Source organism: Hibiscus syriacus, unplaced genomic scaffold, assembly GCF_006381635.1.
Source record: "Hibiscus syriacus cultivar Baekdansim isolate YM2019G1 unplaced genomic scaffold, ASM638163v2 tig00110584_pilon, whole genome shotgun sequence".
NCBI classification, from domain to species: Eukaryota; Viridiplantae; Streptophyta; class Magnoliopsida; order Malvales; family Malvaceae; genus Hibiscus; species Hibiscus syriacus.
Window position 1 is genome coordinate 5,027,128 of NW_024062792.1, and position 13,250 is coordinate 5,040,377.

The 13,250-nt window shown below is 36.3% G+C and overlaps 1 pseudogene; it reads right to left on the bottom strand.

The window, feature by feature from the left end:
- Positions 1–11,782: 11,782 nt before the first annotated feature.
- LOC120133606 lies at positions 11,783–13,000 on the bottom strand (annotated as a pseudogene).
- Between the last annotated feature and the right edge of the window lie 250 nt (positions 13,001–13,250).

Here is a 13,250-nt window from a genome sequence, read left to right on the forward strand (position 1 = left end):
GATTTGCGTCATAAAATGTAGTGATTTATAACTGTTAAGTAACAATCAACATATTTGGCAAGGTAGGTAAGGGTTAGTTGTTTTATGAAAGGTCAAAGAGGATATTTACCTACAAAATATAATCAAATCCCTTCATGGACAAGGTTAGCTTGTAAATAGGGATATCTCCCCCCCCCTCCAAATCTCACTTATTCAATTATACTCATCCCTTTCGTTTAGAAAATCAAACACAGCATTCCCTTGTATCTTAAGGAAAATAACTCATACAATTAATCTTAACTTCGAAATTTTCTGAAACCTTCATTTACATATATTCAACATTTTTCAACATCAGTAAACCAGGTTACATCTCAGCTCTTCTTTATTCTAGAAAGTTAGACTGTTAGGTTTTTGGATAGCTTGCTTTTAAAGCCTTGCATAAATTTGATTCAACTGAAATATAGAGTTTAATATAAATGGTCATCGTTATTAAATTTAATTATTAATAATGATAAACTCTTATTTTATTTAGACTTCTCAATGTTTGATAATTGTCGCGGCCGTCTTTCGGTTGGGCCTGGAATTGGGCTTTGGCTTGAATAAATGGGTTAGAGTCGTCACCGATCACTTTAAAATGATATTTAGGTAGATCGGACATCATCTTACCTGATATGCGTTTTATCAGAAATATGTCAGGTTCGGGAGTCGATTACAGTCAAGGAAGGATTAACACCATTGAACCACCCTTTCGGTACCAATTAATTTACCGATTTTCTTTATTTGCGAAAATTTAAATTTAAATTGAAATTCAAGAATTCAATTCGAATTACTTACCTTTGATTGATCGAGATTACTACCAAAAAAGTCAGAAAACAATGTTAAATAGAAAAATAAATAAATAAAAATAAAAAGGCAAAAAACATAAAATAATAAAAAATATATAATAATAATAATAAAATATATAAAAAATGAATCAAAAGAAAAAATAAATAAAGACTAATAAATAAAATAAATCAGATAAAAAATCAAAGGAAAAATAATATTATTTTAAAAGTAATAAAATGGAAACTATGAAGTAAATATAAATAATACTAATAATAATTAAAACATAATAGTAATAAAAATAAAATAAAATAAGAATTTAAGGGGTCAAATTGCAAAACAAAATGTGAAATATAAATAGGGACCGAGTTGAATAAATTGAAAATTCAGTGGCCAAATTGCATACAGTGACTGATATGAGTTGTGTTTCAAACGTTGGGGGACTGCGGAGGGAATTATACTATTGTCTAATTACAAGGCGGTCCCTGTTATATAAATACTCAAAATCACCTATTTTCCCTTCATTCTCACATTTTCTTCAAAAAAACCTTCCCCTTAAACGAGAGAACTCTCTCCCCAGGCGATTTCCGACCACCGCACCGGTGGCCACCACACCAAAACAACCCCCTCACCGTCCTAAATACTAACCCAAAACCTAAATCCCCAAAAGCCCCACCAATCGGCGTAGATATAGCCTGGGATGTCCGGCCTTTACCTTTCTCGGCGTGCCCTTTTCGGTTTCCTGGTGTTCTTTTTTATGCTTTGTTTGGCTCGTATATGGTATATTGTGTTTATGTTTGGTTTTTTGTATCTTGTGGTTTATGGTTTTCGTGACTTCGATGTATTGTTGGCTTTGGTTGATTTTCGTTGTTTGGCCTCGTTCTTGTGTTTCAATCTATTTTGTGGTTGGTTGTTTTCACCATGGTTTCCCCCACTATTTGGTTTACTATGTTTCTCGATGGTGCTTCGTTGATGGTTCTCTGTTTCCCCCTGTTTCGTTCCTTATTACATTAATTTATAGTAAAAAAATAAATCATATTTTTAGGAGTTTTATTCCGAATAAAACACTAATGTTCGTGTTTGTTTTGTTGTTGGTGGTGGCCGAGGAAACTGGCGTCAAATGCGACGGTGCTTGGCAAGAGGCGTGTGGCATTTTGAACGAGAGAACGACGCTCTAGGGTTTCTGGAAACCCTGGTGCTCGGGTTTAGCTTGGAGCGTGTTCGGTTCGCGGGTCCACTGCTGAATCCGGGTCGCGCGGGTTGCAGCTCCAGCGGGTCACGTGCTGCTCCACTGGATCTAACCGTGTAGTCAGTTATTTTGCGGGCCATTTGGGCTGTTGGCTTGTATTTTTATTTGCATTTGGGCCTAAGGCATGCCCCTGTAAATAAAATAATAAATAAATTAATATATACTTGTAATATAAAATATAGTATGAACATAATATATATGTATTATATACTATGGACGAAACTTTGTGTCTACAACTACCCCTCTTTGTCCTATTTTTTGCCCTCTTTGTCCTTTTTCATGGAACGAAAAACAGAACAAAGATAAAATGACACAAATTTTCACTCGGTGGGGTTGAAAAATTGACTATGGTATAAGAATAACTCCCTGTCAAATTGTGTTGTGGATGGCTCCTCTGGCGCGAAGTCGAGTCCATCTCGAAATAAAATGGAATTAAAGTCACAGTTCGAAATTTGGATCAGAATGTGGATTCCTGTTGCCAAATTGTAGTCCACTTCGGTCTTCTTCTGGATTTAAAGACCTTGGTTTGAAAATTCGACTGGAAAATAGTTCATTGACTCCACCATGTGGTTAATAGGCCCTTGAGTTGAACAAAATCGAACTCAAAAGTCTTCGTTGACAGATAGTTTTTCTCGACTTAAATTATGTTGTTGGAAAATGTTTTTTTGTCACTAAGGCATGGCTAACCCATTCTTTCTTTTTGACTTGAACACCTTGACTGCAACCGGACAATAGTGGGATTGATGTGTCATCGAGCTGAATGGAATCGAGCTTGATAATTTTATTGACAGATAACGCTTCTAGCCTTGAGTTATACTGTAAACTTGACATGCCTTTGAGCTGAATGCAATTGAACTCGAAGGTCTTTGATGACAGATAACCCTTATTGCCTCGAGGTATACTGTAAATGATGCACCTTTGAGCTGAGTGTAATTGAACTCGAAGGTCTTTTGTTGGTAAATAGCCCTTCTTGCCTTGAGTTATATTACAAATGTTGTTCCTTGGAGCTGAGCGTAGTCGAACTCGAAGGTCTTTAGTTGGCAGATAACCTTTCTAGCCTTGAGTTATGCGGCAAATGATATGCCTTGGAGCTGAGCGTAGTCGAACTTGAAGGTATTTGGTTGGCAGATAACCCTTCTAGCCTTGAGTTATGCTGCAAATGATATGCCTTGGAGCTGAGCGTAGTCGAACTCGAAGGTCTTTTGGTGGTAGATAACCCTTCTAGCCTTTAGTTATGCTGCAAATGTTGCGCCATGCTGCAAATGTTGCGCCTTGGAGCTGGGCGTAGTCAAACTCGAAGGTCTTTGGTTGGTAGATAACCCTTCTAGCCTTGAGTTATGCTACATATGATATGCCTTGGAGCTGAGCCTAGTCGAACTTGAAGGTCTTTTGGTGGCAGATAACTCTTCTAGCCTTAAGCTATGCTGTAAATGATGTGCCTTGGAGCTGAGCGTAGTCAAACTCGAAGGTCTTTTTGTGGCAGATAACCCTTCTTGCCTTAAGCTATGCTGCAAATGATATGCCGTTGAGCTGAATGTAATCAAACTCGAAGGTCTTTGTTGGCATATAACCCTTATAGTCTTGTGTTATGCTACAAATGATGTGCCCTCGAAGCTGAGTGTAATCGAACTCGAGGGTGTTTGGCAGATAGTCCTTCTAGCCTTGAGTTATACCGCAAATGATGTTCCGTTGAGATGAGTGTAATCAAACTCAAAGGTCTTTGTTGGCAGATAACTCTTCTAGCCTTGAGTTATGCTGCAAATGATGTTCCCTTGAAACTGAGTGTAATCGAACTCGAGGGTCTTTGGTAGATAGCCCTTCTAGCCTTGAGCTATACTGTAAATAATGTGCCGTTGAGCTGAGTGTAATCGAACTTAAAGGTCTTTATTGGCAGATAACCCTTCTAGCCTTGAGTTATGCTACAAATGATGTGCATTGGAGCTTAGCGTAGTCTAAGTCGGTCATAATTCTTCAGGTGGTTCCCCTAAGCGGGTCTGAACCAAGTGATGATTTTTGGACGACTCCCCTCATGGGAAAGCCCACTGATAAATTATGTCAGCCGTATATCTTTAGTCGTGGAATTGAAATCTGGCTTGAAAATGTTAACTGGAAACCTGCTACTCATTATTGAGTGAGTTGAATTGGATTTGTTCTGAATAGGTTTTTGAACTCATCTGAAGTTGATTTTCGATCTTTCAATCTGTCGATTTGGTTGAGGTGTAGCTTATCGCTGCTGAGTTAAGCAACCACCATCGATCTTTAAAGGTGCTTTTGAATCGAGTATCCTTCGTCTTGAAGTCGAAACTTGACTCTAAAAGATGCAAAAATTATGTATGTGAAAAAAATGATAAATGTGATTCTCTTAAGTATGCCTAATATGCATGTAACATGAATTAGGATGGAGCCTCATTTCTGTCTACTGATTTGGTCCTTGGAATCGATCGTGCCCCATTTGCTTCTCAAACTTTGGCTTTACAGACCTTTCATATTTGAGACTATCCTGTTTGAAAATGTTTTTCTCATTTTTCTTGTTTAAGGAGGGGAAAAAATTCTGTAAAATATTGTTCCTAATTGAATCAAATTATAAACATGAGTTCAAAGTATATCGAATGAATCAATAGCTCTTTTAATGCTTTCAGATTTATAGTTCTTTGACAAATGTTCAAATGGATGAGTTGACTTTAGGTTGACCTAAGGTTTCAGCCATAAAAATGTCATTTTCCGGTTATTGCAACATGCTTTTCTTTGGCTTGGCAATTTAATTGGATGCGGACAAAATGACGCAACTAGCATAATTAATTACTAGACCTTTTATTTTGGTCCTCTGAAATCTCCCATTTGTTCAAGCTTTGTAGGCTCCTCTAACAAAGGCAGTACGGAAATATCGGTCTAACAATGAAATTCCTAAGTGCTCGTGTGAAGTTGACTATAACAGGTGTTCCTTAACTCCCTTAGTCCATCTTTACCGAAACTCCTTATTTAGTATTTTCCATTGTATGGCTAGCTGAATCCATAAGCCGGGGCGTTTAACCAATTGCTCTAAAGGGAAAACTTAATATCATTGTATAGTATAATCACCTTTATCAGGATAGTTGAATATTATCCATAAAGGCGAGGCGTTTAACCAATTGCTCTAGAGGGACAACTCAAGCTTTATTGTATATATATATTATAATCATTTTTATCAGGCTAGCTGAATATTATCCATAAAGCTGGGATGTTTAACTAATTTCTCTAGAGGGACAACTTAAGCTTTATTTTATATATATAATATTATAATTTGGGTATAAGGGTCCAATTTGTTAAGTTTGTCAAGAAGAATCTGTTATAGTCTAGGTGTTTTTGAAAGTCAAGGAATCTCATCTTTAGAGTTCAATTCCCAAGCAACTGACCTCAACTAGATTCGCCTACTTGACTATTCCATCTGTGAAGATTATTATCATCACTGAACGTCTTAAACAAAAAGTATAGAAATTTCATATGCAAGAGATGCCCCATGTTGTCTGCACCTATGCACATCTAAATACCAAGCCTCTTTTCATTCTTTTATAAGAGGAGAAGGCTATATCGGTTATTGTAAGGGAAATGTATGATGTTCGAGCTTTTCGGGGTAAAGTCCTTTATCATGTTACTTTATCAAAGATCTATAACTCCGATTACTTACAGAGTTTTTTTAATTTTATGATATTCAAAGAATTTCAAGTCTGCAAATTTGATTCATTGCTCACAATCCTTAAAGTAGCATAAATTTCTTCATATGTTCTTACAAAAAATTTAGAAAAAATGAAAAAAAAAACAAATTCAAACAAAAAGCCTCGAATGATGAAATGATCTTCCCCACTTGGGTGCCCCCAAGTTATTAAAGTCAATCCAGTTCTTGTTACGCATCTTCTGCACGATTCTCTTGAATGCGTAATAGTTCTCAATAGTGTGCCCTGGGACACCGCCGTGATATTCACAATGAGCATTCTCATTATACCACATTGGGTATAGGGGCTTCATGGGTTCCACCGGATATGGTGACACTACGTGGGTGTCAAAAAGTTATTGATAGAGCTCTTTGTAGGTCATGGGGATAGGGTCGAAATGTTCCCTTCCCTTCTGGGATTCTCTGAAATCTTGTTTAGAAGTACCTGACGGTAAAGCTGTAGTTGATTTTGGGCTGGAGATTGTAACACCTTTACTGACATGGTTGAGGTTGTTAATCTCTTCATCCCTCTCTCGCATAGGAGGTTTCCTACTGGCCTCCCTATCCTTAATTTTGCCTTGCTTTATGGCCGACTCGATTATTTCTCCAGCCATAACCAAGTATAAAAAGCTTCCTAATGTGATCACAACCAGGTGTCCGAAGTATGGAGCCTTCAGGGTCTATACGAAAAGCTTCCAGGTTTCCTTTTCATCTAAAGGTGGATGAACGTGCACAGCCAAATCCCTTCATCTTGTGCGTATTGCCTGAAACTCTCGTTATGTTTCTTTTCCATGCTTTGTAGCATAACTTGATCTGGCCTTATATAGAAATGATTTGGCCAGGTCTTGATATTTGATTGGCTTTGCTGGTTGTACCACCGGATGACTGAGCCCGACAGACTTTCCTAGAAGCATTGGATCAGGAGTTGGCTGTTTCCTCCATATCTTGTCATCTTTCGGTAGAATATGGTGATGTGGACAGATGAACAACTGTTCCCGTCAAACTTCTCGAATTCTAAGGACTTGAATTTCGGAGGAAGAACCAAGTCTGGGACTAAACTGAGTTCTACGGCATTGACTCCATGGTAGTTATGGTCTCCTTGGATTACCTTCGTTTGGTCCTTCAATTGCTTGACTCCATCTTCTCTACTTTGTTATCTTCGTCCAAATCCAGTACGTGGTAATAACCCGAATTGTTCTCAGGGTTAAATACAATGGTCTTTATTTTTGTATCAGATGGGGTTTTTGCCTTTGTAGCAGATAGGTCTCCTTGAAGTTCAGGTAAGATTCCAGGAGTGATAACCACTTGTGGGGTAGGTGACTTAGCTACCCCTTCCGATGAACCTGCTCAAGGTGCACTTGCTTGATGTAGACCAGATAACTTTGCCATAATTTGATCGACCAAGGACTCTTGGCTTTTATTGATTGTATCTAGAGTACTCAGACTACTCTGGTTTATCTTATCTTCTAGCTCTCTCTGTAACTTCAATATATTATCCTCGATTTATGTGATTCTTACTTTCATCTTCTTCATTTTCAAGTGGGTGCTATGCGGATGGGGCATGTCCAATGCTTAAGGTGGTGTATCCAATGTTTGTTCATTTCGAGGAGATATGCTTTTGTTATTTAATACGAATGTAAAGAAATAAAAATAATGATTCGTCTTCTGTTTTTTTTTGTCATCGGTTGAATATCATGTCGAACCGTTCCAGCTTCTCTGGCTAAACCGTGCAGGCGACTTGTCCTAGAAACTCTCGAATGGCTGCATCTCCAGTTTTCACTCTCTGTTGAGTCTATTCCCTAACGGAAACGCCATTGAAACCCTCCATCGTTAAGAGCTATCTGAAGTTTATTTTCTTGTTTCTTGAATTCGTCAGCAATGGCAACCAGCTTAGATATGGTTTCGTCATCTTGTTCTCGTAGTCTTTGAAAGGACTCTCTGGGACAGTAATCTTTTTCTCGTCCTGCTCCTGCAACCTTTGCCAGCTTGAAAAGTCGACTTCTGGTGTGTATAGTGTAAATCCGGTATGTTCTGATTTCCTTCTGACCATAACTGGACTTCTGAGTTTTTCATCTCTTGTATTATAACCCCTTTGTCCATTAATGTAAATTATTTACGTTTAACGAACACGTTCTTGGCGGATCAACACCTCTTTTGAATGATGTGAATGGAAAAAAACATGAAAGAAAAAAGTTAGAAAAATAAGAAAAATGGTAATGAAAGTATAAAGGTAAAAAGAGAAAAGGTAAACAACATGGCTAGGGTAAAAATATCATAGGGTTTTGGAATGTGGTTTCGGGGTAGACTCTAATTCCTTGTACTCTCATGGTTTAGGTTCTAAAGAGGATACTCGAGTTCTCCTTGCTGGTGCCCCCTTGGGCTTGCCAAACCCTTAGTCCTAAGCTCATTACAAGCTTGTGTAGACTAAGTTAAACTCGAGATGAATCATTCCCTTATGCCCATACGAAGAATAAATTCACACGAAAACATAAGGTATATGAATCCCGAAGGTTACTTGCTAGGCCCATACGGAGAATAAATTCTCACGAGAGCGTCGCTTTCACCCCCACTTAAAAGGGTTCAGAGCTCAGGTATAGAGCCTCAGATGGAAAAAGTTAAAGATTTGAAATCACTGAAAAACGTCAGTACAACTATTTATTTGAAAAAAAATCAAAGATAAATAATTGGAGTCGAATAAATAAATTAAAATTAAAATATATTATTTTCACATAAAAAGACAACCCTCGGGAGTCGGTTACGGTCAATGAAGGATTAGCACCCTTGAATCGCCCTTTCGGTACCAATTAATTTGTCGATTGTCTTTATTTGTGAAAATTTAAATTTAAATTGAAATTCAAGAATTCAATTCGAATTACTTACCTTTGATTGATCGAGATTACTACAAAAAATGTCAGAAAACAATGTTAAATAGAAAAATAAATAAATAAAAAAAAGGTAAAAACATAAATATATATATATATATATAATAATAAAAAATATAAAAAAATTAATCAAAAGAAATAAAGAAATAAATATTAATAAATAAAATAAATAAGATAAAAATCAAAGGAAAAAAATAAAGAAAAATAATAATAAAGAAAAATTAAAAAAATCAAAGAAAAATATTATTTTAAAAGTAATAAAATGGAAACAATATGAAGTAAAAATAAATAATACTAATAATAATTAAAACATAATAATAAAAATAAAAATAAAATAAGAATTTAAGGGGTCAAATATAAAAAAATGTGAAATACAAATAGGGATTGAGTTGAATAAATTGAAAATCCAGTGGTTAAATTGCATAGAGTGACTGAAATGAGTTGTGCTTCAAACGTTGGGGGACTACGGAGAGAATTATACTATCGTCTAATTACAAGGTGGTCCCTAGTATAGAAATACCCAAAATCACCTATTTTCCCTTTATTCTCACATTTTCTTCAAAAAACCTTCCCTTAAATGAGAGAACTCTCTCCCTAGGCAATTTTCGACCACTGCACCGGTGGCCACCACACCAAAACAACCCCCTCACCGTCCTAAATACTAACCCAAAACCTAAATCCCCAAATGCCCCACCAAACGACGTAGATCTAGCCTGGGATGTCCGGCCTTTACCTTTCTCGACGTGCCCTTTTCGTTTTCCCGGCATTCTTTTTGTGCTTTGCTTGGCTCGTATATGGTATAATGTGTTTGTGTTTAGTTTTTTGCATCTTGTGGTTTCTGGTTTTCGTGACTTCGATGTATTGTTGGCTTTGGTTGATTTTCGTTGTTTGGCCTCGTTCTTGTGTTTCGATATGTTTTGTGGTTGGTTGTTTTCACCGTGGTTTCCCCCACTGTTTGGTTTACTGTGCTTCTTGATGGTGCTTTGTTGATGGTTCTCTTTTTCCCCTTATTTCGTGCTTTGTTACATGAGTTTATAGTCGAAAATAAACCCTATTTTTAGGAGTTTTATTCCGAATAAAACTCTAATGTTCGTGTTTGTTTTGCTGTTGGTGGCGGCCGAGGAAACCGACGTCAAATGTGGCGGTGGTTGGTGAGAGGCGTGTGGCGTTTTGAACGAGGGAACGACGCTCTAGGGTTTCTGGAAACCCTGGTGCTCGGATTTAGCTTGGAGCTAGTTCGGTTCAAGGGTCCACTGTTGAATCCAGGTCACGCGGGTTACAACTCCACCGGGTCACATGTTGCTCCACTGGATCCAAGCGTGTAGTGGGTTATTTTGTGGGCCATTTGGACTGTTGACTTGTATTTTTATTTGCATTTTGGCCTAAGGCTTGCCCCTTTAAATAAAATAATATATAAATTAATATATACTTGTAATATATAATATAGTATGAACATAATATATATATATATATATATATATATATTATGTACTATGGACGAAAAATTGTGTCTATAATAATCCTATGAATCTAGAGTTGAACGAAGATAGATATCATCAGGGATCGGATGTAAATTTTTTTGATAATGGTAAATTTATAAAATTTTAAGGACGAAAACATATTATTAATAGAAATTGAATATATATATATATATATATATATATATAAATTATATGAGAATAATTTAAAATTTTCAAAGAGCGGCCAGTAGGGTTGTAAATGAGACGAGATAAATTGCAAGATACTGGAGATCGAATCGATCAAAACTCGGTCAACTCTCGAATCGAATAGAATCGACTCAAGCTCGAACTCGGCTCTAATTTTTAATGATCCAAAATGAGCTATTTAATACTAGACTAAAAAAGCTCGCGAGCAAATTAAAAAAATTAATATACTAAATTTTTAGTTTTTTTAGACTGAATTATTAATAATATTAACATTTATTTGTTATTTTTTATTTAAAAAAATGCAATATAAGACTTGTATTTACTTAAAGTTCATGTTCAAGTTTGAGCTTTAATCGAACTAAGTCTGATAATATTTTGAGTTTATGTTTTTTCGAGCTGGAGTCGTGCTTCAATTTTTGATTTCGAGTCGAGCATAAAAATTCTAAGCTTGCGTTTTCGTGTTAAGCTTCAATTTCTTATATCAGATTCGAGTCAACCTCGACAATTTTAAACTCCTCCTTGAATCCATCCCTATATGTGGCAACTTCCCTTAAACTTTGGCTTTTTTATGGAAGGCATTTTTTTTCCTATTAAACGGAAATAGTCCTACCTAACGAGTAACAAATAGTTTTGACTTTTTTTACGTAGATGAGACATTTTAGAAGCATTAGTTTGACATTAATTTGTCCCCTTGAAACATACACATCCAATAAGGTCAACCCCCTCCCTTTACTAATTGGAGAAAAAATAGGTATTTTTCACTCATTTCGTGCATTAAACCATCTACAACTAACTTGATTTATATTCGTCCACTGCTTTTTATTTCTCCTGTGGTTCTCTTTTTCCTTCCTTTCTGTAATTGACATGATTACCAAAAATGAAAATGTGCACCACTTGTTCCATGAATTGCAGGAAAAAGAAAGTTTCGATCAAATCATTTCCATGGCTAATATATTACCGAAATGGAATCAAGCATATTGAAACAAACCTAGAACATTGACAGTTTAGAAACAAGTATTTCTGAATATATATACATATATAATATAGAACTCGGTTTATTCTTTACAGAACGGTCTCTAGCCTGTACTTTCTTGGTTCTTTCTGTTTAAATCTAGGGTAAACTACACGTTTAGTATTTATACTATTACTTTTATTTCATTTTGTACTTAAACTTTATTCTTTAAAAAAGATCATATCTAATATTTAGTTTTGATTTTATGTTGGTACCCGTTGTTAAAATTTAACAGTGATGTTGACGTGTCGCAATAAGATAATGTCACATCATCATTAAAAAAATAAAAATAGCACGTCAATAGTTTTATTAATTTTTTAACGGTAGATACCAAATTGAAACTTAAACTAAACGTTAGATATGATTTTAAAAACTAAATTTTAGGAAGTAAAACGAAACAAAAACAATAGTATACATACTAATGGTCTAGTTTACCCTTAAATCTAATGAACCAATTCTTAAATGAGAAACAATAGGTGGGTTTTGTCTACAGCTGTTCCTAATTCAAACTCATGAAGTATTCAATCCCAATGCTGCTTAAGAGATGGACCATGTCTGAGTCGATGTCTGGTTGCAAATCAACAAAAATGACTAATAAATAAAATGGAAAAATTGTACAAAAAAAGCAAATAAACTAATGATATATGTACTTACTCTATGATCTCTCTCCAGCAAGAGTCACTTGCTTCATCATCCACAAGATCTCCCCAAGCTTCAAAGGTGGTTGAAGTAGATGAAGGGTTAGATGCATCATTTGTGTTGATTTTCTTGTTTTCGGTTTGGTTTACCGTGACCGGTCGACATTCCGGAAGTAATGCTGGAAGCTGAGCTGGTTGAGTTGGGATATTAGCAGCAGATGAAGTTGATGGGAATTGATGGTTGTTGTTGTTGGAGTCTTTCAATGGCTGATGTTGAGAAGCTTCCAAGTTTTCAAAATTTGACTGCAATTGAGTAAGCTCAGCAGCAAAATCAAATGGGAGATTACTATTCCCTTGAAGCCGGTTATTTTTCCGGAAAGTTGGTCCTGATAGAAAGTTCATTGCTTCCATGGTTGTACTAGTAGTACCAAGAACTTGAACTATGTAATGCAACAACTGGATTTTGGCAAGAGCATCAGATGGCAACAAGAGAGCACTGTCCAAATGAATATTATTATTCATCATGATCAGATTACTGAAGTTTGCAGCAGCAAGCAACTGAGGCAGGTTAGCTAGAATGTTGAGACCAGTTCTCGGACGGTGAGGCACTGGATCGATCCCCATTTGAACAAGCTTCTTCTTCATATGAGTGTTCCAGAAATTCTTATCTCATTATCTGTTCTTCCAGGAAGATGGGATGCAATTGCAGACCACCTGCGAACCCAATTATTGCATAAAACAAGTCCAAACCGAAAGAATAACTTAAAAGAAAGAGTTAGCGTAGTATTAGTAGTTACTTATTGCCAAGAGCAGCATGAAGATTAATAATGGTGTGCTCTTCTTCCTCAGAAAACCGTCCTCGTTTAATATCAGGCCGAAGATAATTAATCCACCGAAGCCTGCAACTTTTCCCACACCGATTTAATCCAGCAAGCTTTGGAAGAGCTCTCCAGCTTCCATGTCCATGTCTCCGAATGTAATCCATAAGAACTCGGTCCTCCTCAGGCGTCCAAGTCCCTTTCTTCAATCCATTCTCGTCATTATTGCAAGGCAATCTCCCCATTATTCCTTCCCTGCAACAACAAAAACAGCATTTATATATAATGAGAAAAGATTTGTTCATCGTATTCAAAAACAAGCCAGCAATAGCAGGATTAGAAAGCTTTTGAAACCTTTAGAGAAAATTGAAGAGCCAAAAGTTGAAGATGTAGATAGCATCGGAAAGGTGACTGAATGGAGCTTCTTTATATAGTGTGTGGATCCATATATGTTGAAGGAAATTAACGACAATAATCCGGAAAAGGGTATAATAG